Here is a 26877-nt window from a genome sequence, read left to right as displayed (position 1 = left end):
GAGGTGATGCTTAAACACAACATACGCACAGACAATGGACGACATTCTGAGCTCATGAAAACAATCACTGACACAGGCTGATGTCTGAAGGACTGGTCACTAAAACTGTCCATATTATTTGCTCCCTTTTTATTTTATCCTTCATCTTTCTGTATTAGTAACGTTCGGGAGGGATTCAAGTAACCTGATATAACATCTGCAACATTGCTATCACCAAGAAAACATTCATTGAGATAATAAAGGAAACGTACACTGTCTCAAGAGGCTTGTGTGTAAATTAGACCAAGCGATAAAAAAAAAACCCAAAACCTAACAAACAAACTGGGTAGATACTTCAGACTTTTCAGAAGAGCAGAGAGAAGCAAAAAACATTGTAGGTTTTACCAGGAAAATGTATTTGAGCTGAAATAAGTTCTTCTTCCTGATAGTTTAACCAGTCCCTAGAGACTTTGTGTAACTATTATTAGATTTACCTTGGGAAGGATATGGACTTAGGTGTTACCAGAAATCTTGTGCAGTGAATTCTCCGGGAACTCCTTCCTGCAGTAGGCCCCAGTACTCTGGCTCCAAAGCCCAGGAAGCTGAAACACCCTCAGACTGCTGTGAGCTGCTCTTTTCCACACCTCCCTTCACTTTTGGGAGCTGTTTCTTCTGACTCAGCAATAAATAGCAGAGAAGGGAAGTCCTCTGGGAATTCAGATATATGATATGTACAAAGTCATGCTTTCTGATTGTGAAGGGGACCACAAGTAAATCCTCCCTGTGCACCCAGATTGGATCTTGCATTGAAAAACATCAAAATCTGAATTATACAGAGGCTATGCAGCACTATGGGTAAGTACATTGGCCTTTCATGTCTTATTATGTTGTTAATTAGTTAATGTTTGTAAAGCACTTTGAAGATGAAAAGCCCTATATAAGTTCTAAGTGTTATTATCTCTGGAGACCTGAGTTCAATTCAAAGGTGCTTAATTACATATGCCATAAATTAGACTTAATGAGTTGTGGAATCATATGCTTTACGCGATGCATGCAGGTTTCTCAGCTAGATCTAGGCCTTATGGTCTGCTGCAGTACTTCTTTAGATATTCAGAGCTGTTAAGAAAAATTACATAAAAATAGAGCAGATAATTTCTAAAAATAATTGGATTGCATTTCAGTACTATTTAGGACTTGGTGAAGCAAATTACCAGGAGCTTTGCTCTGCTGTATGTAGGGATTTTCCAGTAACCAACTTCCAATTGCTGAAGGTAACATTATTGTTTTTAAATTGTGGTATAGACGTAATTCTAATTCTTACTTCTGTTCCATATTTTGGCTTAGCAGAAGGGATCTGAGAGGTATTAGTATGACTGCTGTCCTTCCAGTAATGCCCTGAAATGTCCCGTCAGGGCTGGGGACCTCCTGATGTTGGGTTATGTTCACAAGCATAAGAAAAGAAGTTCCCATCTCTAGAGATACTATCATATAATCTATAACAAGCCATTACAAGCGGGTAACATGCAAAAAGGGGAAGTAACGGTTATAGGAAAATGTGGTTTCATTGGCTTTGCAGAGCTGAGAGTTTCCATGTTATGTAACTTTTACATTTTGTGGCCAGAAAGCTACAGAATTTGCCCCGCTCAAGCCCAGGCACCAGGGCGGCTGTCCGGCAGTGAGCGCAGACAGCTTCTCCTGGTTGTTCCTCAACCAGCAGAGTTCAGAGACACAGAAAACCGGCAGGATTGTTCACCTGTCCTAAAGTGGCTCCCATGTGTTCCCGCAGCAGAATATCTCCATTTTACCTTGGGCCTTTCACAGGCCTACAGAGAGAGGCAGGATTTATCCTGCGTATAAATATGTTAGAAGTGATTGTGTTCATTAGTACAACCTAAGTAGATTGGAAAAACTAATTAATAGCAATTTACTATAAGTGTCTCTAACAGACTTACTTGAAAGTATTTATCCTGAAGTGAAAGTCATTTGATTTCGTTAATGTTTATTGTAAGCATATGCAGACTATCTTCCAGGGGAAAATGTATTTCTGAGTACTCCAGACAATTGAAACTAGTGAGCCCACTGTCTGGAGAAAGCATCTGTAACCGCAGCCAAAAGAGGAACGAGATTTCTGACATTCTTTCAAGACATGTGTTTGAAGCATGGGTTCCCATCACTTTCAGAGTGACTTGCAGGCCATTTTCTTTATATAGATTTAGACAAGTCAATGTGGTCCTAGATTCATCTTGATAAATGCCTTTGTGATTTCTCCCTCGTCCATTTTCTCCTGTGTTATTTTATTGCTTATTTCGAATAGGAGTATGTTCTCAAGAAACTTCAGATGGGACGAAGCATAGTTTTGGACTGGTTTTATTACTTGCATTTCTGTATTCCTGAGAAATGGATCTAGTCTTACACCTTAATTACTGGGGTGCATGTTCTTCAAAAACAAGATATAGTTTTGCCGAATACTTTTCATATACTCTAATAAATAGGAACTTCCCATGAATGCTGATTTGAGCTCCAGGCTGTGGTTAAACGTTTTAATAGTGTAGCAAACTTATCAACAAACCTTTCCTTCCCCACCCTACCCCCTTCCCTTTTTACAATGAACAGATTTTTATCCGACTGGCTCGTGACTTGGGGATTTTTACAAGCAAGTTTGGGAACTTGTCAAATATTTTTAAATTTAAGACTGAAAACAAACAAACAAAATTTTTTTTAAAAAAATGGTATTTTATACAGTGTGTATCAACTGGGTAAAATTTTGACTTGCTGAAGTACATACAGGATTCTATTCTCTGACCTAACTATCACTACTTAACTAGAAGTTACCGGTCTGATTCCTTTTTTTAATACTCCGAGACACCATATATACTAGCATAACTCCATTGAAGTACCGAATCAATGGAGCTGTAAGACCCTTTTCATTTCTGAACTACTATAGCCTTTTGTCAAAAGTGATAAGAATATTCGTATTGTTATTATTTCATCTGGGCATTTTAAGTCTGTCTCTTTTCCTCCTCTGTTTCCAAGATGTTAGTGACTGACATACTCTAGCAGTGATATCACTATTGCTCAAGCGGCAATGAAGAAGCTATCCAAGCAAATGAGAAAGTTGTGAGCTCTAGCAGCTGCAGTGAACTGCCTGTTACAGAGACATCAGGCAGGAGGAACAACTGTGCAACATTGTGAAAGTGCTTTTTTACAGCCAGGCCTCCAACTCTGACCAGGTGTGCTAATGGCTGATGAGGGTGCTCTTTGAGAAAACAATTAATGGGTTACAAGAAGCATTAAATGTGTGTGGAGAAACATCTTGGTGAGTTAATAATAAAGAACTCTGGTCGCTTGGTGGTTGTGTTCGGTGACCCAGTTAGGAGTTTTACAAAAACAGTCACCATCCTTTTGACTTGTGACTTCCCAAGTCATTTTCCTGTTTTAAGACCCTAATTTAACAAAGCAGTGATCTCTCTCACTGAAAGTCTTTGACCGTGGAAGCACTGCTCATGAGGTCTGGAAGACTTCTGGGTCGTTATTGCCTCCAGCTTCCTCTCCCTATCTGCGAGCAAAGGGTTATCACAGGTCAGCTGCAGAACGGAAAGTGTGGCCGTAAATTGTGAGGCAAGCCCAGACTTCGTATTGATGTGCCTGATTTTTATATCGGAGTGGATGAAGAGCATCCATCCCTTCTGACAGAATATGGTGCAGATATATGTGAATCATCATAAACTCATTGGTAGCTGTTGTTTATTTCAGTGGACCTGTGGATTTTGTTTCAGCAGACCTGAAAACTTTGCTGATGATCTGCTGCATGATTCTTGAATTTCTTTCTCTCTACAATCAAGATGTGGTACAGAAAGGAACAAAATCACACGCAAAAGGCAAAAAAAAAGATTGGTTGGTTGGTTGATTGAACTGTTGGTCTTAGCAGGGGAAGGGTGAGAAGTACAAAGGGCCTTCAAAATTACTAGTATCACTGGTATGATATGGTTTAAATTTTAAACGCATGTAAAGCTTTTTAAAATCATACTAATTAATTTCTATTGTTCAGTATTACTGTAATACCTGTTACAGTGCCGGGAGGAACAGCTTAATGCGAAAGCATTAAGGATGAGGTTCATAGATATTCAATTCCATAATTACTATTCCATAATAGTAATTATGACACCAAATATTTTAGTCTCTTGCACAGACCTGTTTTCACCTACATATTCCTTCAGCAAGCAACTCTGTCCTCTGTGGTTGAACAAGAGCATGCCTCAGTTTAACTCTCAGTTCAGTAAAGCATTTCTATTTTGAATGTAACTGAAGCTTAAGTTTAGGCACATCTCTAAGTCCATTGTATTTGATGACTGAGGTTAATAAGCCTGGCGTTAACAGGCTGAAGTGTTGTTCCGAACCAGGGTTTGATTTGACAATATGTAACTAAGTACATGTGCACACCAACACTTCTATTCTTTTAAAGTTTCCTCAGGAAATAGGCAATGAAATTATTTCATGAGTATTAATCAGGAAATCTGCTTTATTATATCTAAGTGTTTACAGTTAAGCCTCAACTTAGATCTGCACTAGGTGTTGATTGAAATCTTGACTTAAGTAAGAGCACAGTCCATGACTATATGCATCTGGCGAGAGAGGTTTATTAATTGAGGTGGTCAAGTCACGTTGTTGCCTGACAAAGGATATCAGAAAGTTTTTAGGCTTAAAAATGAACAACTCTGTAAAGCTGGAGTTTGTCATGGAAACATCATCACACCGCCTAATTGGTGTTATTCGTTCACCCTATTAGAGTAATTATTTCTAATTGTTATTATTGTAGCATATGTCCAGCACTTAAACAGTGCATATTACTGGGAAAAGCTGGATTAGTCATCAAGAGAAACTGAGTTGAAAATGCCAAATCAGGCAGGCAGATGGAATTATCTCATGTGGCATTCATTCTTAAAAGAATTTATATTTTTTTCTCTCACTTCCTCATACACGCAAACAAGGAAGCAAACGAACACTATCTCCCAGTTTCACAAGAAGAGAGTAAGAAGTCAGAAATACCATAACCACTGAAAGACAGCTTGAATATAGAAACACTTTGGTGGACCCAATCTTTAAGAGTGCATTCCGTTTCCCTGACAGCGAGAGGTACTTCTGACCTACCGAGACACGCTCCTGTGAGCTCTGACCCAGTGGCACTGAGAAAGGTAGAAACAGCCCTTCAGCCATCTATGAGCAAAGATCAAATCCACAGAGAATTTCAACCACTGTATGTACCACTCCTCTAGTAGAAAAAAATAAGGGTATATACAGAAAAATCTATCACCATTGTTTTTTCAGATACCCCAAATCCTGCAGAGTTGTTTTGGATTAAGAAGGAGGAAAAGGATAGGACTTTTGTCTACGTGCCAGGTAGATTGTTCTATCTCCTTCCATTAAAATAGTCATAATTAATGAGGAATCTGATTCTAGAATTGTTCTTAAAAATAAACCACATCTGCTGTATATTTTCATTTATGATTTCCCTTGCATTGATAATGTGATTCATGCTAATGTGATTTAAGAGTCAGAATTAAAAAAATTCAAACCCTGCAATTGTTTCATCGAGTTTCCTGAGAGGAACCTGAGGTCCTTTGAAACTTTGCTAAGAATTACCCAAGATTATGAAAAAATGCTCTCTTGTTTTTGCATTAATTTGCTTACAGTTGTCTTTGTAATATCCTTAAAAAAAATTGGTGTTACACCCATCTGCATGCACTTAAGCTCGGTCTGCTAAAATGTAATGCTTGAGCTCATGATGAAAGCTACAACATTTGTTTGCCCTCACAATACAAAAGGAAATAAAATGAAGGGTTCAGAATGGACTAACTGTTGCAAATCAAGACTTCAAGATCTCTGTTAAACTACTTTTTGTTCAGTATCTTTTATTACGAGAAGAGGCACTTATCACAGATAAAGATATCTGGGAGCAAAACCATAATACTGAATGTTCATATTATGATGATGATGAAGCAGCATTATCGTCTTCCCAGTGCCACTAAAGTGAAAGTTTCCATTTACATCAATTTTTTAAAATCGGGGGGTTTAGGTCTTGTTTGACAAAGATCTCAAACAGATAAGTCAAGCCTATTAGCCTGAATGTGACAGTTAATATGCTGATCTTAAGAATGTGCTTAAAGTCAAGAGCTCTCGGCCAGGCGTTTTGACTCATTAAAGGGGAAATAAATGTCAAAGTGAAGAAGATAATACATTTTGTATTACAATTTTAATATAATAAAGCATACTGAAGATATTGCCTCTTTCTGTTATTTGTTAGTAAAGGGGATGGTATGCATTTCTGTAATGGATAAAAAGGTTATCTATAAGAAAATATTCTGTTCCCTGTCTTACACTGAAAGCATTTTATATAAAACAGACAGAAAGTTGCTCATTCATTGTTTTAATACCTAAGATCAGTGTCCACTGAATGGTAATTCATGTAGTCCTATGGTCTGACATCGTATGTCCAAGCAACTTGTGGGAAATAATGGAAAGAGCTTTTTAAAGGCTGCAGAGAGGTGACAGCCTGGAAAAAGCTAATTAAAGTATGTTTAAAAAATGGTGTTTCTTATGATCTTTCATTAAAAAGCAAGCTCAATGTAAAATAAAATAGATTAAGAGCATGCTGATGTCACTGCAGCAGCAGCAGTCCAAGTGCAGATTGTATATGCTTGATTAAGTGATTCAGATATCTTGATTTGGTTTGGCAAATGAAAACCTTGTCTTACTATAAGTCATTTTTACCATCTGGATTTGCATATACATATGATATCTGTTATATTAATTATATCTATTTTCACAGGTATAGACAGACATATCCCAGAGTTGTGGCACCCATTAATAGATCAAGCAAGCCCATGCAGCTGTGTTTTGATCAGTGGAAAGGTTTCCTGGCATCCGAGAACTGAAATCACCTTTTGGGTATGACAAGTGCATCGAAGTATCTAGCAAGTGAAAATCAAGGGTTTCTGTAAGGAAGGAGTGCGAACACCTACCACAAAAAATTAATAGTAAAATAACCTTTAATAATCGCAACAATGCAAACTCAATTGTATGTATGCTCTCAGCTGGCATTTAGCCATCCATCATTTGCTAGCTGATAAAGCTGATTTGTGCGCTTCCCTCCTGCCCCCGTTTCCCGGAGCTGTTGGCCTCTTTTCACCACTCCTTTCCCATAGGCACATACGACTGGGACCCAAACACTCTTTTGTCTCTTCCTCTGGAACGCTGCTTTTTATCACACGGGGAAAGGGGGGGTTTTGTGAGCAGCTTGCTTTCTTCTTCATTGTTGAATGCCACTTATAAACTCTGTCGATAGACACTTGGAAGGTGTCTAAAATGCTAGACAAGGAAACAGGTATAATTCAGAGGAAAACTGACCCTGATTGAATAGGGTCAAAATGCTTCAACCACCTCTTTCATTTGAAACTCCTCATTTACAGACTCACACTTCTTTAATTGTAGCTTAGGGTTGACATAAATATACGTGGGATCTGTGTTAGTCTTAAAGATAAGAACTTCAGCTAGATTTAGTGAATTACAGAACTAATGAAGAACACACAACAATTTCTCCCCTCAAAAAGCTGTAACACCAAAATTGTTGAGAACCAAAATTTATTTTCAGAAATCCGGTTTGGGTATTCCCCAGGTATTAGCATCTAGCAGATCAGTTAAAGCTCCAACTTACTAATTCCCAGGTCTAATTGTATATGTTAATTAAGCTCCTGAGGAAACACAAAAAGTACTGACCTCTAAATTAGGTGTCTAAGAATTTAAACTTTCGTCTTGGGGTTTAGAAATTTAAGGCTGTTCTTAGAAACACCTAAAGGCTGTAAGCCACCAAAGGCTTTTGAACAAAATTCTTGTGATCATTTCCAGACTTGGTCAGAACAGATACTTCTTGAGCTTTCTGGTGCTGTCTGTTATCTCAGGCCATTTTTGTTGAGCAGGCTAAGAATGGAGATTTACCACAAGATTTGATGAAGTTTTATGCAGACTGTGTCCCAAGTATTTATTTGCTACATTATGCACCTCTTTTAAGCAAATGTTGTTTGTTGTTATGGAAACCCATTCTAAGGAGAGCTCTTTGACCCATGAAAATGTTAGCCAACCAACAAAGTTTGCAGCTTTCAAGTAATTCTCAGTACTTTTGTTTTCATATTCTTTAAACAGCATCTTTTGCATTGTCCAAAACCACAGATGGCACAGGCATGACTCTCTTTCTCATCACTAAGGATGATTTATATCACACCAGCAGTAAAAAGGGACCTGCAAAAAGTGGAGATGTAATTAGAAGCACTTTAATATCCTTTTACACTGCTGGAGTAGCAGAGAGGAATCTTAAACCTGTGTCCTTATCCCTTCTGTTTCTTTGCTGTGAAGTGCTTCAGCTCGGACTGATGTGGATTGGGAACTGGGTATTCCCCCTCTCTGGTTCTGAACTGCTGAAGAATGGCTACACCAACACACTCGGCGCTTCTTCACATTTGTCTTAGGTTAGCACATTCCTGTATTTAACTGCCTCTGATCTGACTATATCTGATCATTCCTTCATCTCATTTTCACTTAACCTTTTGCCCTCTACACAGACTAAGCATCCTATCAGATATCTCCCAAGGGACCTTTCCCCCCCCACACTCCCCCTTCCTCCACTCTTTCTGCAATTTAGGTGCTTTATGCCGCTCCTGGTAATTTACCTGATTACATGGAAGGAGCTGTAGATCTTTTTATAATTGCTGTTTTACTTAAAACATTGATTCTTTAGCTCCTCTCTGTTTTCAGGTCATCACACCTCACTGGAGGTTTCTCTGGTTTAATGAGCAGTTCAGAAACCATAGAGAGAACCAGAGGATGGGGCTCATTGTACGTTCTTATATTTGAAAGCTGCTCCATAGCATCCGCAAGAGGATTCTTGGCACCTGCCTAGTTAAACTGGATGTCCAATGTTATCTCTCCAGGCAAGTAAGATTCTGGCAATCACTGTAGTCCTATTTCACCTGTTCTCAGTCTTTTTGACACAAACACATTAATTCTCCCAAGCTCCTTTGGCAGCTGTAAGAAGTTCTCTCTTTTTTTTAATATGATTGATAATATTGAATATTTCTTTTAACCTTTTACTGCCATTCCTGGGCTATGTGATAGTTTCTCTATTTGGATGTTAATCTCCAGCATGCAGTAGCACATCTTCCAATCACCTACTCATTATGGAGCTCATTTGTAAAATGCTGCTGTTTAATTTATGACTGCCTACGAAGCTCCGCCTAGCACTAGCCCTACAACATATAATGTCATTCTCCCAACACTCCCACTGTCAAAGGTCACATAAAGAAAACCATTGCTTTATACAGAAACTCCTTCTAGTTTAACACAGAAGGAATGGCAGCCCTTGGGCAAAATTTGACTCTACAATTTCATATGATGCACTGGAAAGAAACACGTTCTGGAAAGGGTGCCAGTAATGCAGGTTCTCTGGTTCAATGCAGGAAATGACCCAACTGAAATGTACTGGCAAAAAATGTCATCCTTTTCTTCACTTCCAGTTTCTCAGGGAAAAAAAAAAAAGATTGTCTGAGGAGACACAAATATATAAAAACAAAAAGACCTCCCAGGCTGACTTGAAATATGTTCAAACTACACATCCACTCCCTGCTCCCTAGAACCCAGTAAATATTTCTTTGGCCCCACAAAGTATTTTAGTCTGAACCCAGGAAACCTCAGATTGACCTTGGAAATAAGATTCCTCATTTTCAAAGTAAATGTCCCAGCCACATTACTGGAGGAGTTGCACTTTTCTGATTGAAACATATAAAACTTGTCTCTTTTGGCAAATGGGGTAGATTATACTGTGGGGAACTGGTTGTTTTCCCAATTAATTGACCATAGGCACTTTCAAACTCTTTTTCTCAACTTTTATACCCCAGTACAACGCTGGTGGCAAGGTTAAAATATCTGTTTTAGGCCATTAGGGGCAGGGTTAAGCCCATGTAAAGCAGTAAAGCCTATCTCAGTGGAGATACACTGACCTACCTTGCTGAGCATCTGGCACATGTTTCTGCAGAGATTTTGTTCTGTCTTCTCTTCAGGTTGTATTGGATGGTTTAACAGCATTTGATGCTATAGTGTCCTTTTAGCTTACCTTGAATCCCATTTGAGATTTTAGACTGCATATGTCCAGATTTGATTAGCTTTGTCAATTTGTTTTCCTCTGGTGTTTTTTTCCTCTGCCAGCTGCGTTAACTCTTCTTTCACCCAAGACAAGATCTCACTCCCTGATGGGATATAATGAAAACGCGCTTTTGAAACAGTCTTTGACATCATCTTCTGACAACGTCTGACTCATATTCAGGTATAAATTTCCCAGGTCTGGTTATCAGTTCTTTGTAGAAAAGTATAAGCGCATGGAATGTAAGGACAAGAAAGGTCTCAAATTCCTCTTTGATGACTGGTTGATGTCTATCAACTGATGCTGAAAATCATTGTGACCACAGCCTTCCTTTTAATATCATAGCTGCTTTCAGGACCTCCGACATAACTGCCTTTTGTCCAAGAGTCTTGTTTAAAACAGACCAAAACAATAAAGATGGACACTTTGATTGGCACCTGCCATATTCATTGAATTAAACTCGGCTTTAATTCTAACAAAAAAGCAAATGCGGTATTGGTTGTTAAATAAAATAAGGTGATGTTTTTTCTAAATAAGCTTTTTAGTTTTTGCTTCAGCTTGAGTTTCTCACTTGAGGCCAACCAGAAGTGTTGAAACGCTGTCAGCTAGTATTTCACAGAGGCTTCTGGTCCAGGGCACCAGTGCATCCAACTGCCCAGGATGTGGCCCTTGCACCCTCATCATGTCCTGCTGAATCCTGTGTGTGCTCAAGGTTTCACTAGGTTGCAGGTTGTAGCCACGTGGTACAAATTTAAGAGCTCCATGGAGCTCAGGTAATATTAGCACATTTGAAAAGGACAATTCTATCCACACAGAATGAACCTTTGAACTTTGTTATGGTTTTGATATGATGTTAAGCCTCAGATTTATAAAACCAAAACAGAACAAAACAAAAGCTTGCTTGCTTTCATTCTGCTTTCTGATTTTACACTAAATTGTCAGCAAAGCAGACCTTTTACCTACAAACAGATGGCACACAATTCTGTGGGATTTTCCCACATTTGATGAACACACATTAAGACCATTTACATACGCATGGAAAATATTAAAATGACTACCAGGTCTGTGTAGTGTAAGACACCTGGAGCACATTGCTGCCAGCAAGCTTCTGAGGTGGGGATATTCTGGCACACAGTCACGGTTCTGGGGACTGGGCCATTTTTGACTCAGGTTATTGCATCTTTTGACACCTAAAGACATGTTCACCTCTAACCCAGAAACATCTGCAACGTCAAACTATAAAAACGGGAATGGAAATGTAGCCCTTTTTTTTTTCCTTACTGTTATTTTTATTTTCTATTGAAAGAGGTTTTAAAAGGCCTATGAAATGTAAAATTGCTTTTTTGCCATAGTTGCAAAACTCATTTCACTTTTTATCTCAGATGCACTTGTAGCAAATTTCCAGAGTTGAAAAACTAATACAATAACCTACTTTGAGGACCACAGTCCGAAGCACTGAGCACAGCACAGCCTGCAGCTCTCGGTGCTTGAGGCAAAGGGGGAAACCGCCAGTGGCCAGCCTTGTCCTCCCTCCCACCATTCAGCCTAGACCTTTTCTCACCAGCTTATATTGCCTGCAAAATTCTTGCATATTCTGACTTTCCTTCCTAAAGTAACACTGACTGATTTTTACTCGCCAAGCCCTACCTTTTGCTCCTTCTGTGCAGGACGAATTTATAAATATCTGGGCCATTACTGCTGCTCCTCTGACATGGCCCATCATCAGAATACCAGCTCTACTGGTGACTTCACAGGTGACTGTAGTTTCTTATATGAGATATCGGTATACTAATACCAATTTAAGTCTGTCTTTCACCTTTCTTGTTATGATTTGCTCCTGCAATTTATATGCACACAGATTTTTTTTTTTTTTTTTTTACTTAATTTTGCCTACTAACTTTTGGCTTAATAAAAACTGAGCTGGGACGTTTCTGTGTGTCAATTTGCCCTTCTGTAGAATGAATTTGCATGGTTTGTATTAGAATGTGACTATCTTTGGATGAATGGCACTACAGAAATCCACAGAATTATTATTTTGACTTTTAGCTATGGTATAATGTAGTCAATTTTTTGTTTCGTTTAACGTGAGAGGTAGTATATAGGGCAGAGTGACATACTATGTTGGTAGACGGGGTATTGCTGTGGCTGAGTTTGCCAAAATTAACACATTTCCCATTGGAAAAAAAAACTTTGGAAAAGTTTCTCTTTTCTGAGTACAGGCATTTTATGTTAGAGCCTTAGAGCTGATTCTGTCTCTCCTAAGTTATAAACCCTTATGGATGTACCATAAAGATGTCCACCTAATGCAGAGAAAAGCAGATTAATTGATCACAGTAATATATTCTTATCCACTGAATAAGAGCATTCCACACATTGTTTCTTGTTTTGTTTCTGGCTTGTAAATCTTCATTGTAGAATACAAATGAAAATGACCCAAATATGTATTATTTATGAATAGGACTCTCAGATATTATGCTTTAGATTGATTGTGTTAGACAGGATATAACAGAAGCACAATAAGTCAATGAAAAATAAAAAGCAGCAAAAATGTTTCATGCTAAAAATGTAGTTCTAGTGACACCTCTTATATAAAGGACATTTCCACCACATTGACATTTATATTTATCATGGCTGTGTGTGTGATTTACAGTTGTCTGAGGTACTGAATATCAGGAATATCCATGCACATACACACCCCTTTTGAATGATGGTAAGTCATAGACAGCTGCATTGCCCCTTATACAGCAAGCTTTTCCTCCCCTTTTTATTTTTCTTCTCTAGCTTCAGGGAGGCAAAGGAAGCAGTAGATCAATAGGGTGTCTTGACTGAAGTTGCCTGCAGCACTTCCATTTCTCAGACTGGACACTGATGCTAACTATCAATAGCAATAAGAGGCTGTCTCAGACAGAATTAAGGCTCCTTCTTCTGCATGGCTGTCTGGTGCTTACTGATAAACATCTTGTGCACAGGATTGCAACAAATAAACCATTTCAAGTGTGCAAACTAGCCACTGTCACTCTTCCTATTGATACTTGCTCTGGGGTGAAGGGACTGATAGTTATTTTCATACAGCTGATAACACATTACATGAGGGTACAGATGGATAATAGTACAAAGGCATAATGCAATAAAGTGTGGAAAGATCATTGATGAAATTCTCTGTGCTCCTGTAGAAACCCTGAGACAACAAAAGACAAAAATACTGACTTATGTTTAAACTACTTAAGAGAAGATACAGCTAGATTTAACTGTTTATTAACCTCTGATTTTTAGGTAATGTTAAAGATATCCTGCCAAGCTATTTTTTTCAGATACTATTCATTTTTACCACTCCTCTGGATTTGCAAATTTAGTCTGGAAATAAAAGCTAACAGGGGCTGGATGCAGCTATGGTGTAGATGGGAAGGTGTTGGGCAGCATCGTGGTCACTTGCCATTTGACCTGAGCTATACACCACACTAGTGGTTGCTAATTTTGGAAGAACTGAGCCTCTTTAGCCTCCCTCCCTGCAAAAAAAATCAATTTCTCAACTGATCTATAGCTCTGTAGTGCATTCCTTGTTTTCAGCCTGAATAAGGATGAAGAACCAGGTTCTCACCCACATGAAATCACCATTAAAATACCCTGGCCCAGATCTTTTGGTGGTAAGTCCCGTTATAACTCTGCCTAAGTCAGATATCCAGCAGAGTTATGCTAATTTGCATCAAATGAAGAGCTCACATGCTAATCAGGGTTTATTCTTCTTTTAATTTTGCTTTAACTGACTGAGGTGGGGGAAGTGGTTCAGATGCTCTGCTGGAAAATCAACAGAGCCTTATTTCATATCCTCCCTCTGTGGAGCTCTGACTGTTTACAGGAGCAAACAATTTGGCTCTGAGACACCTCCAGCTTTATGTGAAGTGGTGCTTTTCAGATTAGGAGGCTGGTTTTCTGAGGGAAATTTCAGTGATCCATTTTGAGTTTCAGACTATCCCAAACAAAATGCTTAAATAACATTGTTTTCTTTCATAGTAATTTTTATGTTAAATCTAACAAAGGCTGAAGGGTTTTATAGGATGAGATTATTCTGAAGATAGTTCTGATGTTGCTGAATTCTTAAATTAAGATGGTTGATGAGGAAATAAACCAGAGCGTCCAAGACTTTAGGGACACCAGTTATGAATAACCCTACTAAAAATACTTGCATAAGAAGACTCCTGAATAAATGTCTGTGAACTTTGGCTTTGAAAGAAGTAAAATAAAATGTTAACGGGAACTTAATATAGGGGAAAAAAACCAACTTGCAGATTAATCGCTTACTGATAGGCATTTTCACTTTTTTTTTGTCTCTGTACCATATCCTGCAATGGGACTTTCCCACCACACAACAGCAGTGTGGGGGTGGAATAGTTAATGTGTGTAGACTGCTCAGAATCACCGCTGTTATTAATTGTCCTCCAGTATAGAACATGTACATTTTACATTAATACGCTGATTAGCGAGACAGAGCACGCAGTTTCTAGCTAGTGAAGCTGGAATTTCAGAAATAGCTTGGCTCTTCACTTTGATTACTTTCTGGCTAGAGAGTTGGAGTCAAACTAATTCATTCTGTAAACATTACTGGTCATTCATGTACAGTACATTGCATGAATCAGTGTAGGACAGTCAGACGGGTGCAAGTTCAAAAGTCCAGATGAAAATGACTGTTTCACTATATACAGTATAATCCCTGTACAAAGTAAGAAGGATCATATCTGTACCCTTTACCCAGGCAAAATTCCCACCTCCCAAAAATTGAAGGGTTTTCTTAAGAAAGGTGAAAAGACAAGGGTCCTAACTATTTGCTGATGAGCAATCCACCCCCTGCACCCTAACAGTCAGCTTTCAACAAATATTTATACAGCTCAGGGATACAGCTATAGCCTCAACATTTCAGCACAAATATTAGGCCACAACCTCAGCTAGTCTAAATTGACGTAGTCCTATTGGCTTCAGTGGCATTACAGTGATTTACAATAGCTGAGGTTCTCACTCCTACTCCTTCTATTTTTTTCCTCGGTGCCTCTGACACAGTATGCTCAACGTACTCCTTTCAGCTGAGGAGTGGATTAATTTTAAAGTAAAAACTAAATTAAAAACCAAGCTCTTCATCCTATTAAAGTTTCTGTCCAATTTTAAGAGGGGCTTAGCAAAAAGGAAGATAAGTTACAAAGGTGACCATGAGTTTTCTGTAGCAGAATAGTACTCAGCTGAGTTGGGGTGCTAAGGCAGAAAGCCATTCAAAAAAAAGTAATCGGTTCTTTTGTTAAAAAAAGATTTTTTATATATGTATATACACACACACACACACACAAAATCTGGTTTTACTGCTCCCACTGAAGAACTCTGTTGTGTGTGTTAGCTTTAACAGCAGTTATGCAGAGATATAAGCACACAGTTGTGTATTATAATATTTGTTTCTCAATGTCACTAAGCCAGAATTCTTTAAAAAAATACGAAGTCTTCATTTTTCCCCAGTTTTTCAAGACAGGAAACATTAGTAAAGCAATTTTTTTTCCCCAATGGTAAGTGACTTGAAGCTGGAGAGAGAGAAATGGATTACATTACATATTTTCTACACAAACATAGGGATTAATTTAAATGATTCCCCTAAATCAAAATAACTAGACTTTTTGGCAGCCTTTGAAGTTTAATGAATGTTTATTCTTGCCATCAAGTGTAGGTTTTGGGACACCCTGCAGGACCACTAAAACAAGATGATCTAAAGCTATTTATATAAAATAAGCCAAAGCCAATATGTTTGTATTAAAGTTATGAAGAAAATGCAACTATTTAAAAGTAGCTAATATTTTGTTTAACACATTCTAAGTAAAAGTTGCTGCAGAGTTGTTCTCACTGTGCTGTCGATGTCTATAGTTTAGGGCCTATACATTAACTACAGTTCTGATGATTTCACAAGTAGTCTTGATATAGAAATGGTCTCTTCTGTAGCTTGTATGCTCTCCTAAGTCTGGTTTCCACTCTTTTAGGGACACAGAAAAACTCGTTTTGCTCTTATCTTTCAGAATACATTTGGAATTCTTTTCAAATGTCTCTTATCAAAGTTGACAAGAAGTACCTATTACTTACAGACATTTCAATGCAGGTTTTCTGTAGAAGAAAATTAAATCAGGTCATGAGATGTAATAAACCAGACATAGGATTTCCAAATACATTTTATTTCTTTCATGGTTAATACTTTTTGAAGTGCACTACTGAAATGCTGCATAAATGTAAAACCTGGTTTGCCTCTGATGACTGTGATTGACTAAAACAGCAGGTAATATTCTTGGAGATACTTAGCTTCTGATAATTCAGCCACACAGACATTCTCTGATTTTTTTTTTTTTCCCTGGAGGGCCATTTTCACATGTACAAAAAAAAATTGAAAACTAGATATTTTTTATATCTAAAATTCACAGCATGTCTTGCTGTTAAATTGCCACCTTAGAGGCCTTTTTTAAATTTCATTGAAAATGCATATTAAATCAAAGTGATAGACACATGTAATGTAAAATGTCTGTCAACAATTAGAATCCCATTTGGAAGTTTGTAAAGCATAACAATTTAAAATGAATTTAAATTGAGAAGGAAAGTTTTTAGATTGAGAAGGAAAGTTTTAGCCTGCAGTACTGCAATTTTGTACAGAACAAATCCAGATTTTTTTGCCCTTTTCTGAGTGAAAGAGAAATAAAAGAGCCAGAGCTTCTAATGCAGTTAATACACCATCATGTGTCAGTCAAGCAGCTTCATTCTTTCCACAATAAAGTCCAAATTATATTGATTATTTGATTTGGAAAGATATCATAAAGCAGTAAATATGCAAATAGTATAGCCCAATGTAAAATTGTGTTGCCCTGTCATAGAATCATAGAATAGCCCAGGTTGGAAGGGACCTTGAAAGATCAACTGGTCGAGCCTTTAATTTTCAAGGAACTTAGAATGCATTGCAGTTGAGCCACTTGATAAATTTGTGTGCTATGTATTGAAAAGTGCAAGTGTGTTTATTGGGATAGACTAAATCCCTTTCCAGTAACATCCACGTGGTTTGAAAAAATGCTTTGAGGGAAACTTTACAAAATTTCCTTTGTATTCTTCTAAGAGGATGACAAGTTTTACACACAAACCTCCTGGACATCCTGAAATCATAGGATCCACAGGCAAACGGGACCACTGGAGCACTGAGGCCAAATGCCTCCAAGGCAGTTTTTGCCCTGGTCCTTGGCCATGTGGCTCCACCACTGAAGACTTACCTACCTAAATGCGGACCAGGATTGGCAGTCAAAGGGGTGTCTTTAGTGTAGAAAGAGCCTTATATGCTATAGAAAGCAGTATCTCACCTGTATCCTCTCCTGTTTGGTGAGCCAATGCCTCAACTCCTCCAGCATGGTCTCTGCAGTTCAGAATAAGAAATCATAGAATAGAATCATAGAATCATAGAATCATTAAGGTTGGAAAAGACCTCCAAGATCATCGAGTCCAACCGTCAACCCAGCACCACCATGCCGCTAAACCATGTCCCTAAGCGCTTCATCTACACGTCTTTTAAATACCTCCAGGGATGGGGACTCAACCACTTCCCTGGGCAGCCTGTTCCAATGTTTCACCACTCTTTCAGTAAAGACATTTTTCCTCACGTCCAATCTAAACCTCCCCTGGCACAACTTGAGGCCATTTCCTCTCGTCCTATCGCTTGTTACTTGGGAGAAGAGACTGACACCCACCTCGCTACAACCTCCTTTCAGGTAGTTGTAGAGAGCGAGAAGGTCTCCCCTCAGCCTCCTTTTCTCCACGCTAAACAACCCCAGTTCCCTCAGCCACTCCTCATAAGACTTGTTCTCCAGACCCTTCACCAGCTTCGTTGCCCTTCTCTGGACACGCTCCAGCACCTCGACGTCCTTCTTGTAGTGAGGGGCCCAAAACTGAACACAGTATTCACACTGGTGCGGCCTCACCAGTGCCAAGTACAGGGGCACAATCACTTTCCTACTCCTGCTGGCCACACTATTTCTGATACAGGCCAGGATGCCACTGGCCTTCTTGGCCGCCTGGGCACACTGCCGGCTCATGTTCAGCCGGCTGTCGACCAGCACCCCCAGGTCCTTTTCCGCCAGGCAGCTTTCCAGCCACTCTTCCCCAAGCCTGTAGCGCTGCATGGGGTTGTTGTGGCCGAAGTGCAGGACCCGGCACTTGGCCTTGTTGAACCTCATACAGTTGGCCTGGGCCCATCGATCCAGCCTGTCCAGGTCCCTCTGCAGAGCCTTCCTACCCTCGAGCAGATCAACGGTCCCGCCCAACTTGGTGTCGTCTGCAAACTTACTGAGGGTGCACTCGATCCCCTCATCCAGATCATTGATAAAGATATTGAACAAGACCGGCCCCAAAACTGAGCCCTGGGGAACACCACTCGTGACTGGCCGCCAACTGGATTGAACTCCATTCACCACAACTCTCTGGGCCCGGCCGTCCAGCCAGTTTTTGACCCAGCGCAGAGTACACCTGTCTAAGCCATGAGCCGCCAGCTTCTCTAGGAGAATGCTGTGGGAGACGGTGTCAAAGGCCTTGCTGAAGTCCAGGTAGACCACATCCACAGCCTTTCCCTCATCCACTAGGCGGGTCACCTGGTCATAGAAGGAGATCAGGTTGGTCAAGCAGGACCTGCCTCTCATGAACCCGTGCTGGCTGGGCCTGATCCCCTGGTTGTCCTGCTCATGCCTTGTGAGTGCCCTCAAGATGAACCGCTCCATAGTCTTCCCCGGCACCGAGGTCAGGCTGACAGGCCTGTAGTTCCCCGGATCCTCCTTCCGGCCCTTCTTGTAGGTGGGCATCACATTGGCAAGCCTCCAGTCATCCGGGACCTCCCCCGTTAACCAGGACTGCTGATAAATGATGGAGAGCAGCTTGGCGAGCACCTCCGCCAGCTCCCTCAGCACTCTCGGGTGGATCCCATCCGGCCCCATAAACTCATGAGCATCCAGGTGGCGTAGCAGGTCATTGACTGCTTCCTCTTGGATTATGGGGGGTTCATCCTGCTCGCCGTCCCTGTCTTCCAGCTCGGGGGGCCAAGTACCCTGAGGATAACTGGTCTGCCTGTTAAAGACTGAGGCAAAGAAGGCATTAAGTACCTCAGCCTTTTCCTCATCCTCGGTGACAATGTTCCCCCCCGCATCCAATAAAGGATGGAGATTCTCCTTGGCTCTCTTCTTGTCATTAATATATTTGTAAAAACATTTGTTGTCCCTAACGACAGCAGCCAGATTGTGTTCTAGCTGGGCTTTTGCCTTTCTAATGTCCTCTCTGCACGACCTAACGAGATCCCTGTACTCTTCTTGAGTCGCCTGCCCCTTCTCCCACAAGCGGTAAACTCTCCTTTTTTTCCTGAGTCCCAGCAAGAGCTCCCTGTTCAGCCAGGCCAGTCGTCTTCCCCGCCTGTTCTTCTTACGGCGTATGGGGACAGCCTGCTCCTGCGCCTTTAAGACTTCCTTCTTGGAGAACGTCCAGCCTTCCTGGACCCCTTTGCCCTTCAGGACCGTCTCCCACGGGACTCTCTCAACCAGCGTCCTGAACAGGCCAAAGTCCGCCCTCCGGAAGTCCATGGTTGTGGTTTTGCTGCCCCCCCTCCTTACTTCACCGAGAATCAAGAGTTCTATCATTTCATGGTCGCTAAGCCCAAGACGGCCTCCGACCACCACATCTCCCACCAGTCCTTCTCTGTTTGTAAGCAGCAGGTCGAGCGAGGCACCTCCCCTGGTAGGCTCACTCACCAGCTGTGTCAGGAAGTTGTCTTCCACGCACTCCAGGAACCTCCTAGACTGCTTCCTCTCTGCCGTGTTGTATTTCCAGCAGATGTCTGGGAAGTTGAAGTCCCCCACAAGAACAAGGGCTAGCGATTGAGAGACTTCTGCCAGCCGCTTGTAGAATGCTTCATCCGCCCCTTCATCCTGGTTGGGTGGTCTATAACAGACTCCCAGCAGGATATCTGCCTCGTTGGCCTTCCCCCTCATCCTTACCCATAAACACTCAACCATATCATCATCACAATCGTTGAGCTCTAGACAATCGAAACACTCCCTAACATACAGGGCCACCCCACCGCCTCTCCTTCCTCGCCTGTCCCTTCTGAAGAGTTTATAGCCATCCATTGCAGCACTCCAATCGTGAGAGTCACCCCACCATGTTTCTGTGATGGCGACTTAAGTCATATCTCTCCCGCTGCATGATGGCTTCCAGCTCCTCCTGTTTGCCGCCCATGGTGCGTGCATTGGTGTAGATGCACTTGAGCTGGGCTATCGATTTCGCCCCCAGCATTGGCATGCCACCCCGAGGCTCATCTCTAGCGAGGCTGGTTTTATCCCCTTCCCCCTTCGAACCTAGTTCGATCATTCAAAGAAGGGAACTGATCTCTCTTCCACCCTAGAAAAGAGTGTATATCCCACGTAAAAAGGGCTTTTCATACACCAGTTGGAAAGGGACCTATAAAAAGATTGTATTTAGAAACACTGGAAAGGTCTGTGCTGCTTTACCGATAGCTAGACAAATTCAGTCATGTGCCTGAGCTACAAAGTTTGTGCTGACACCTGGATTTCCCCAAAGTCTTGGGCCTAGCAAAATTTGGGGTAAGATTAGGGTTTATTGCTAATATTTAATGAATACAATGTAAACATCTGCAATATGCTGTGTCATAAAATGAAAGTATTTTCAATTAATTTCAAAATTTGTAGCATATATTTATTTTTCATTTTATAACATGCATGTTTCCAAGCACTATTCCATAATGCCATCTTTCTACACTGAAATTAGTATAATCTTGTAGATATGCGCCAATGCTTCAAGCACAGAACATTGCATTCGCTGTAGTGATACATAGCTCCTTTAAGCAGATACACTTCCACTGCTGATATACTTGTGTATAATTTTTCCAGATTAAATTCTGGCTGTTTCTAGACATTCCAGTTATCGCTTTGATTGATTTTATGAGAATGACAATAAGGAAGCAGAATAATAAGAAATGTAAAACACAGTCTACAGTTCATTTCTGAAAGGAGAGTCAATCCCATGAGAACTTTCTGTAGTGTGTCACCAGTTACAATTACTGCAAAAATAATTGTGTGCTACCACAAAACATAGATGCAAATTGCCAGTAAAAGTTTTTGTCTTTCGTTATTTAGTATTTATATTGTCTTTGAGTAATCCCCTTGAAGAGCCAAGATTACCTGTGATGAGCAGATTTGAACAGGTGGTTTAAGGAGCTGTACTCCTAAAATGTCATAGTTGTTTTGCTTAGAGAAGCAGCGCGTGCTTTCCCAGTCACCAGCAAGCAATTCCTGCAGGCTCCCCTGAATATGGCAACCAGCGCTAGTTACAGGATTTTGTTGCTCTAGGCAAAACATTAAACGTAGGCCCCTCACAAGGCGCAGTCACTAGCACAAGGAAGTGTTGCTAAACATTTTGCAGCCCTAGGCAGCTGCATGCTCTGCTGGTGGTGGTGGCTGGTGGTGGCAGCACTGGCCCTGAGCTGCCCTGTAGATTTACCTATCTCTCACCCATTAGGCTCACGTCCATCTCACTTTTTACCTTTGCACTGAGTTTACCTAATTGCTTCAGCTCAGTGTGACTCCCATCACTGAACACGGGCAGGTCTTGTCTTACTTTAGAGCAATCCATTACCAGTGGGGCAAAGGAGCAGCAGGTCTGGCAGCCCTTGGAGAGCAGCACTGGCTGAAATTGAATTTTGCTATTAGAAAATTCTAGGAGTGAAACAGAGTAAGTGAATGCTATTGCTTGAACAGAGTGAGTGCAGCAATGTTACTGTGTTGTGAGATTACATGTACAGTGTCAGAGAGGACAGTACTGAAGAGGGAGGAGGGAATGAACTATATTTATTCTTTGTTTAATTCCACTTAATTCAGTACATTTATAATGCATTTGGCTCTATATTTTCATGAAACACTTATTCTTATGTATTATAGCCTTGCTTGTGCTTTCATGCAGCATAAAAATGGAAGCTGCTTCAACTGCAGAAGAAGCCAGGTTGAGTAAAATTTAGAGATAGAGCGAGTGACTTCAAGCCCTAAAATGTATGGGAGTGCAAAGGTATGCAACTGTCAACTAAAGGTATTAACAAAAGACATCTTACTAAGAGGTATGTTATTTACACGCTAATCGTTGTCACTGGTGCCTTCTCTAGATCTGTTTTCTATGTAACTGTTGTTGACGCTCATCTGAAGCTAGTAATGGGCCTGATCTGGCACACTCACACAACTACAGCTCCTCAGAAATCAGTTTGTATAGACGGGGAGCTTAGACGCATATTTTATTTGTAAACAGCTCTAACAGCTTAAGAAGTTACCATACCACGCAGTGTTGCCCCATGCAGGAGATTTCCATCCCTTGCTGGCGGAGGATGCCATCCAAACATTTTTGCTAATGCTAGAGCAACACAGACTGGGAGAGCCCACCCGCCAATTGCCCCAGCTCAGCTGGGGGGACAGTGTCTTCCAGGCATGGGGCAGTGACAGACAGTGGCCAGAAACAACATATTTGATCATCACAGTTAGCCCCTGCTGGAAATTTGCTCATGTGCAGTTCTAGACTGAAACACTGCCCATGCTACCCTGTCAGTGCTCTGCTTCCTGCACAAGGATGAATTTCACCAATAACGTGTTTAGGATTGGGCACTTGCATTGCAAACTTCTGAGGACAAAAAAAGTGGCTTTTCACGGTCTCAGAAGTGAGTATATGATGTATCCTGCAGCTTTACAAATGGATGTAGAATAAGCACTGATGTTTGGTGTAAGTTCTTCCTAGATGTGCTATGTTGTCTTATATTCAAGTATGATTCTTCCCCTTTTGCTCTGCCTGTTGCAGTACGTACATGACATAATGATGGTTGAATTGCTGAACCAGTACAGACTGGGGCTACCTTTGTCTTTGCATGTATGATTTTGCACCAAGTGCCTTTAGTATGATCTAAAACTTACTCAAGCTTTAAATTCTTATTTGGGCAGTGCTTCTGTGGTGTCAGTGGGCAGGAGCAAGCTCAGATTAGCTTAATGATTGTGTACAGTCCTGGGGAGAGCCGGCTAGACTGCAGAAAGCTGCATACAACATGCAAATAAACGTGTTCTGCAATCCTGGACACTCCGTTTGAGATGGTATTTGAAGTTCTGTGAAGAAGGACTGTAACACAGAATATGTAAATCAGGGTGAGATTCAAGAAATAGTTTGCACAGCCATGCTGGAAGTCCAAGCTTACCATATAAGCATTAAAGGATGGAAACAATTTTTCTAAACCCAAATCTGGTTTCTGGATTTGTGAGGAAGGATGTTGTCTTTTTAAAGTCTCTTTTTGAGGATTGCTTTTTTGAATCTTGTGACTTGAGCTTCTCTTAGGGAAGGAAATAAAATAGCGAGTTTCATCTTCTAGGTGGCAACTGTAGGATCTTGGGTTTATGGAGCAGTAGTTTTCAAGGCTATCTCTGGGTCACTGATGTAGTATCTGCTGATAGTTCAGTAAGAGCTGGCTGGCAGCTTAGTGCTCAACTCTTCTCCCTCTTGCCTGCTGCAGAATTATTTTAAGAAATCAGAAACTCCTGGAGTTACCTTTTGAGGTAGGTGATGGCTGTTGTTGCCATCTGAACCTTAAATGATCACTAATGGGAAGAAAAGAAAACTGCAAAAATGCAGCTGGGGGATCAGACGGCTCCACGACGCAATGGGCTCCCCACAAGGCGCAGGTAATGCATGTGCAAGTCTGTGAGCAAACGTATTTACATTCAGAGGGATAAATTTTGCACACTGCTATTGCAGACCAATTCTATTAACAGGCTGGCCCAAAGCGGGGGCAAAAGGTGGATTGTGAGGACTCTTACTTAGCTCAGGCATGGAAAGCAGAACGTTATTCATGAGGCATTTACTTTATTGCAACTAGCGGCTGCCAAGCCAAGCTTCTTGTGTTGATGCAGAAAGTATGACAATTTTCACGTTGTAAACACCACGCATTAATCAGGGCACCTCAATATTATGCAAACAAAATGTATGTACTTACAAATACTTCCACTGTATTTGAATCAAAAATGTGTCATGAAAACGAGAGGGGTTGTCAGGTTCATTTCATCAGTCAAGAAATTTGGGACTCTACAGGCTACATTTCCCCTGAGGTTTGAGACATATTTATCCTGTAATCACTGCATATTCTCCAGATTATAAATGAAACCTTAAAATGTAAGTAAAAATGCACGCTCTGTAAATCTGATTTGACAGTGAAAATCTTTTTGTGATAACAACAGGTCTTACTTTGTTAGATGATTACCTTGTAGAAAATCATCTGTATGTTCTAGTTCACAGACAATTGCCATGTGAAATTTTGGCCTTGTATTTGTATTTTAACAGACTACAGAATTTTTGTGTAATTTTGTTTCAAAGGTAAGCAAATCCTAAGGGAACACTTTTTTAAGAACACTTTTTTTTCCTTAAATATGCTGGAAAATACAACCCTCAGTCCTACTCCTTCATTTGCTTTTAAATGGCTCCCACCTCCATATTTTATACTATTTTAAATAGTGCTTTGATAAAGAAATGATAGCTATGATAATTTTTTAAAAGTCTACACTAAGACTCTCGTGAATAGACACCTGGGTGCAGAGCAATTGTGACTGTGACGTTTCCTACTGTATAAAGGCACTTTTCTTAAAGCAGGATGTTTGGAGGAAATCTTGACTGATAGCTAGTTATAGCTCATCATCCGATATCAGATGTATTTTTTCATGACTCTTCTTTTGACATGTACATATTTCAGTGTCTTTTTTTTTTTCTTTTTTTCTGTTCTACCCAGAGCTGTTTCTGTGATGAGAGACATCACAATATGTCTTTGGAAGATGCCTTTGCAGCCCAGAATGGTTTTTAAAATTTTGTATCTAAGGAGAAATCTGTGTCACTTCATTTCTAAACTTCTGTTTTGCTGGTGGAGGCACATGGTGGCTTTATTTGGCTGTGATACACTAGGATACATATATATAAAAAAAATTAAACTGTGATGTAAAGGCATGTGGCTTGCAGAGAAAACTTCCCCTGTGGCATCAAATAAAATTCTTGGTTGTCTATAGAACTAATAGACTCATTCTGTCCATACGTGATGACCACCATGGAACAGATCGGTGGGAAAGATTTCTGACCTAAGCAGCCTACCTGAAATAGCCTCTAATTTATTTCGTTAACCTAAAAAAAGGTATATAAAGGGTAGAGTGATACCTTGGGATCAAGAATAATATTGAAATCAAGAAATTTTCTCAAATGTATAGTATTTAATAAAAAAACAAGCTTTTTTTTTAACATGGCAAAGAAGACATTCGGCTATAAAAAAAATATCAAATAGAGGAAATAATGATAAGCTTTAGGATGTGAGAGTATTTGTAATTACTAGCACTCTCCAGGTTCTCTGTGTAGTCATGTAAAAGTGCATGAAAGTCTTTTGCAGTGCTGCATATTTATCTTTCTGTATGGCTTTTTTTCTGCCTTGTGGGCTGTACATACAGAACAGTTGCCTATACACTGATGCAGGATATTGCTGGTATTTTTTTATTCCTCGGTTTTTAACTCTCTTGTCCGAGAAAGAGGATTTTTCCATCCAGCTTGTTTACTTCATGATTTATGTCTAAATTGACAGAGTCCTTCGGAGGCATTCGTGTTAAATTTGAAACAAACATATTTAATGCTCGTGTTGTAATAAAACAGCTAAAAGAACAGATTAAAAAGATATGCACAGAGGGGTCTGATTGATTGGGGGATTGATTTTACTACTTTTCCCGTAGGTGGGTAGTGATGGCTGTAAATCTCTTGATAATCATTTCAGGAGCACCTTCATCAATAAACTCAAAAGGGACAGCTAGGTGTAAAAATTTGCCAGCCATCAGGTCAAACAAAAGGCAGCAAATGTATAAAGAAAGAATTGAATTAAATAATCCTACCTTGGCCGGTTATAGCATTAGTCATGTTCATTTTTATCTCGGGGGCAGGGGAGTTCCCCATCACTGCAATTCTCTGGGATTTGGGGGAGAGAGGAGGAGGCTGTTTCCCTCTTTTTTTCCCCCCCCTTTTTCCTTTAGCTCAACCCGTATTGCTCACGATTCAATTATGCGGCTAAAAGCTTGTGTTTGTGAGCAATGATCAATTATTAGTTGTCAGTAATAATGGAGAAGGATTCAATTCTGGTGCTCCCCCCCCTTCTTTTTTTTTTTTTTTTCTGGGGAATTATCATTAGAAAATAAATCAAAAAAAGGAGAAGAGAGCCGGGGGGGGGGGGGGGGGGGGGGGAGAGCTGACAGCATGTCCACAAAAGTAGTCATACCTAAACCCACACAGTCACAGGACTTGCAATGTCCGTATTGAATAGCGTGATCCAGGCTATTGATAATAAAACAATTCCAGATAGCTGGTGCTCGCTGCCCCTGGGTGGCTGCGCCCCAGGACTGTCTCAAAAGTTTATTATACATCGGAGCACAGAGCCAAGTTCCCAGCTGACTGCAGCATCTGGAAGCCCCTAATTACACACATTTCTGAAATATATGTAACCTGTGTTAGCTGGAAAACGGCTTACTTGAGAGGTCAGCTGTAGCGACGTTTGAAACTCTTGTGCAGTGTATCTTTTTTAGTTAAAAGAAAAAGGCAAAAGGAGAACGTAGAAGAGGAGGGGGGGG

General features: G+C 40.4%; 1 long non-coding RNA gene across 2 annotated transcripts; it reads left to right on the top strand.

Annotated features, from left to right (window-relative positions):
* Nucleotides 1–3303: 3303 nt before the first annotated feature.
* On the top strand, nt 3304–26370 carry LOC143165682 (uncharacterized). 2 transcript variants are annotated; one of them, XR_012996295.1, is made up of 8 exons: nt 3304–5171; nt 5305–5376; nt 6806–6924; nt 8386–8498; nt 8785–8960; nt 10231–10348; nt 11833–11919; nt 22175–26370. It is a non-coding gene; the product is annotated as an uncharacterized LOC143165682 (long non-coding RNA). The 2 variants fall into 2 exon arrangements; XR_012996296.1 differs by lacking the exon at nt 11833–11919.
* The last annotated feature ends 507 nt before the right edge of the window (nt 26371–26877 follow it).

Source organism: Aptenodytes patagonicus, chromosome 11 (genome assembly GCF_965638725.1).
Source record: "Aptenodytes patagonicus chromosome 11, bAptPat1.pri.cur, whole genome shotgun sequence".
NCBI classification, from domain to species: Eukaryota; Metazoa; Chordata; class Aves; order Sphenisciformes; family Spheniscidae; genus Aptenodytes; species Aptenodytes patagonicus.
The sequence above is the reverse complement of the archived record's forward strand: the minus strand, read 5'-3'. Positions and strand labels throughout refer to the sequence as shown.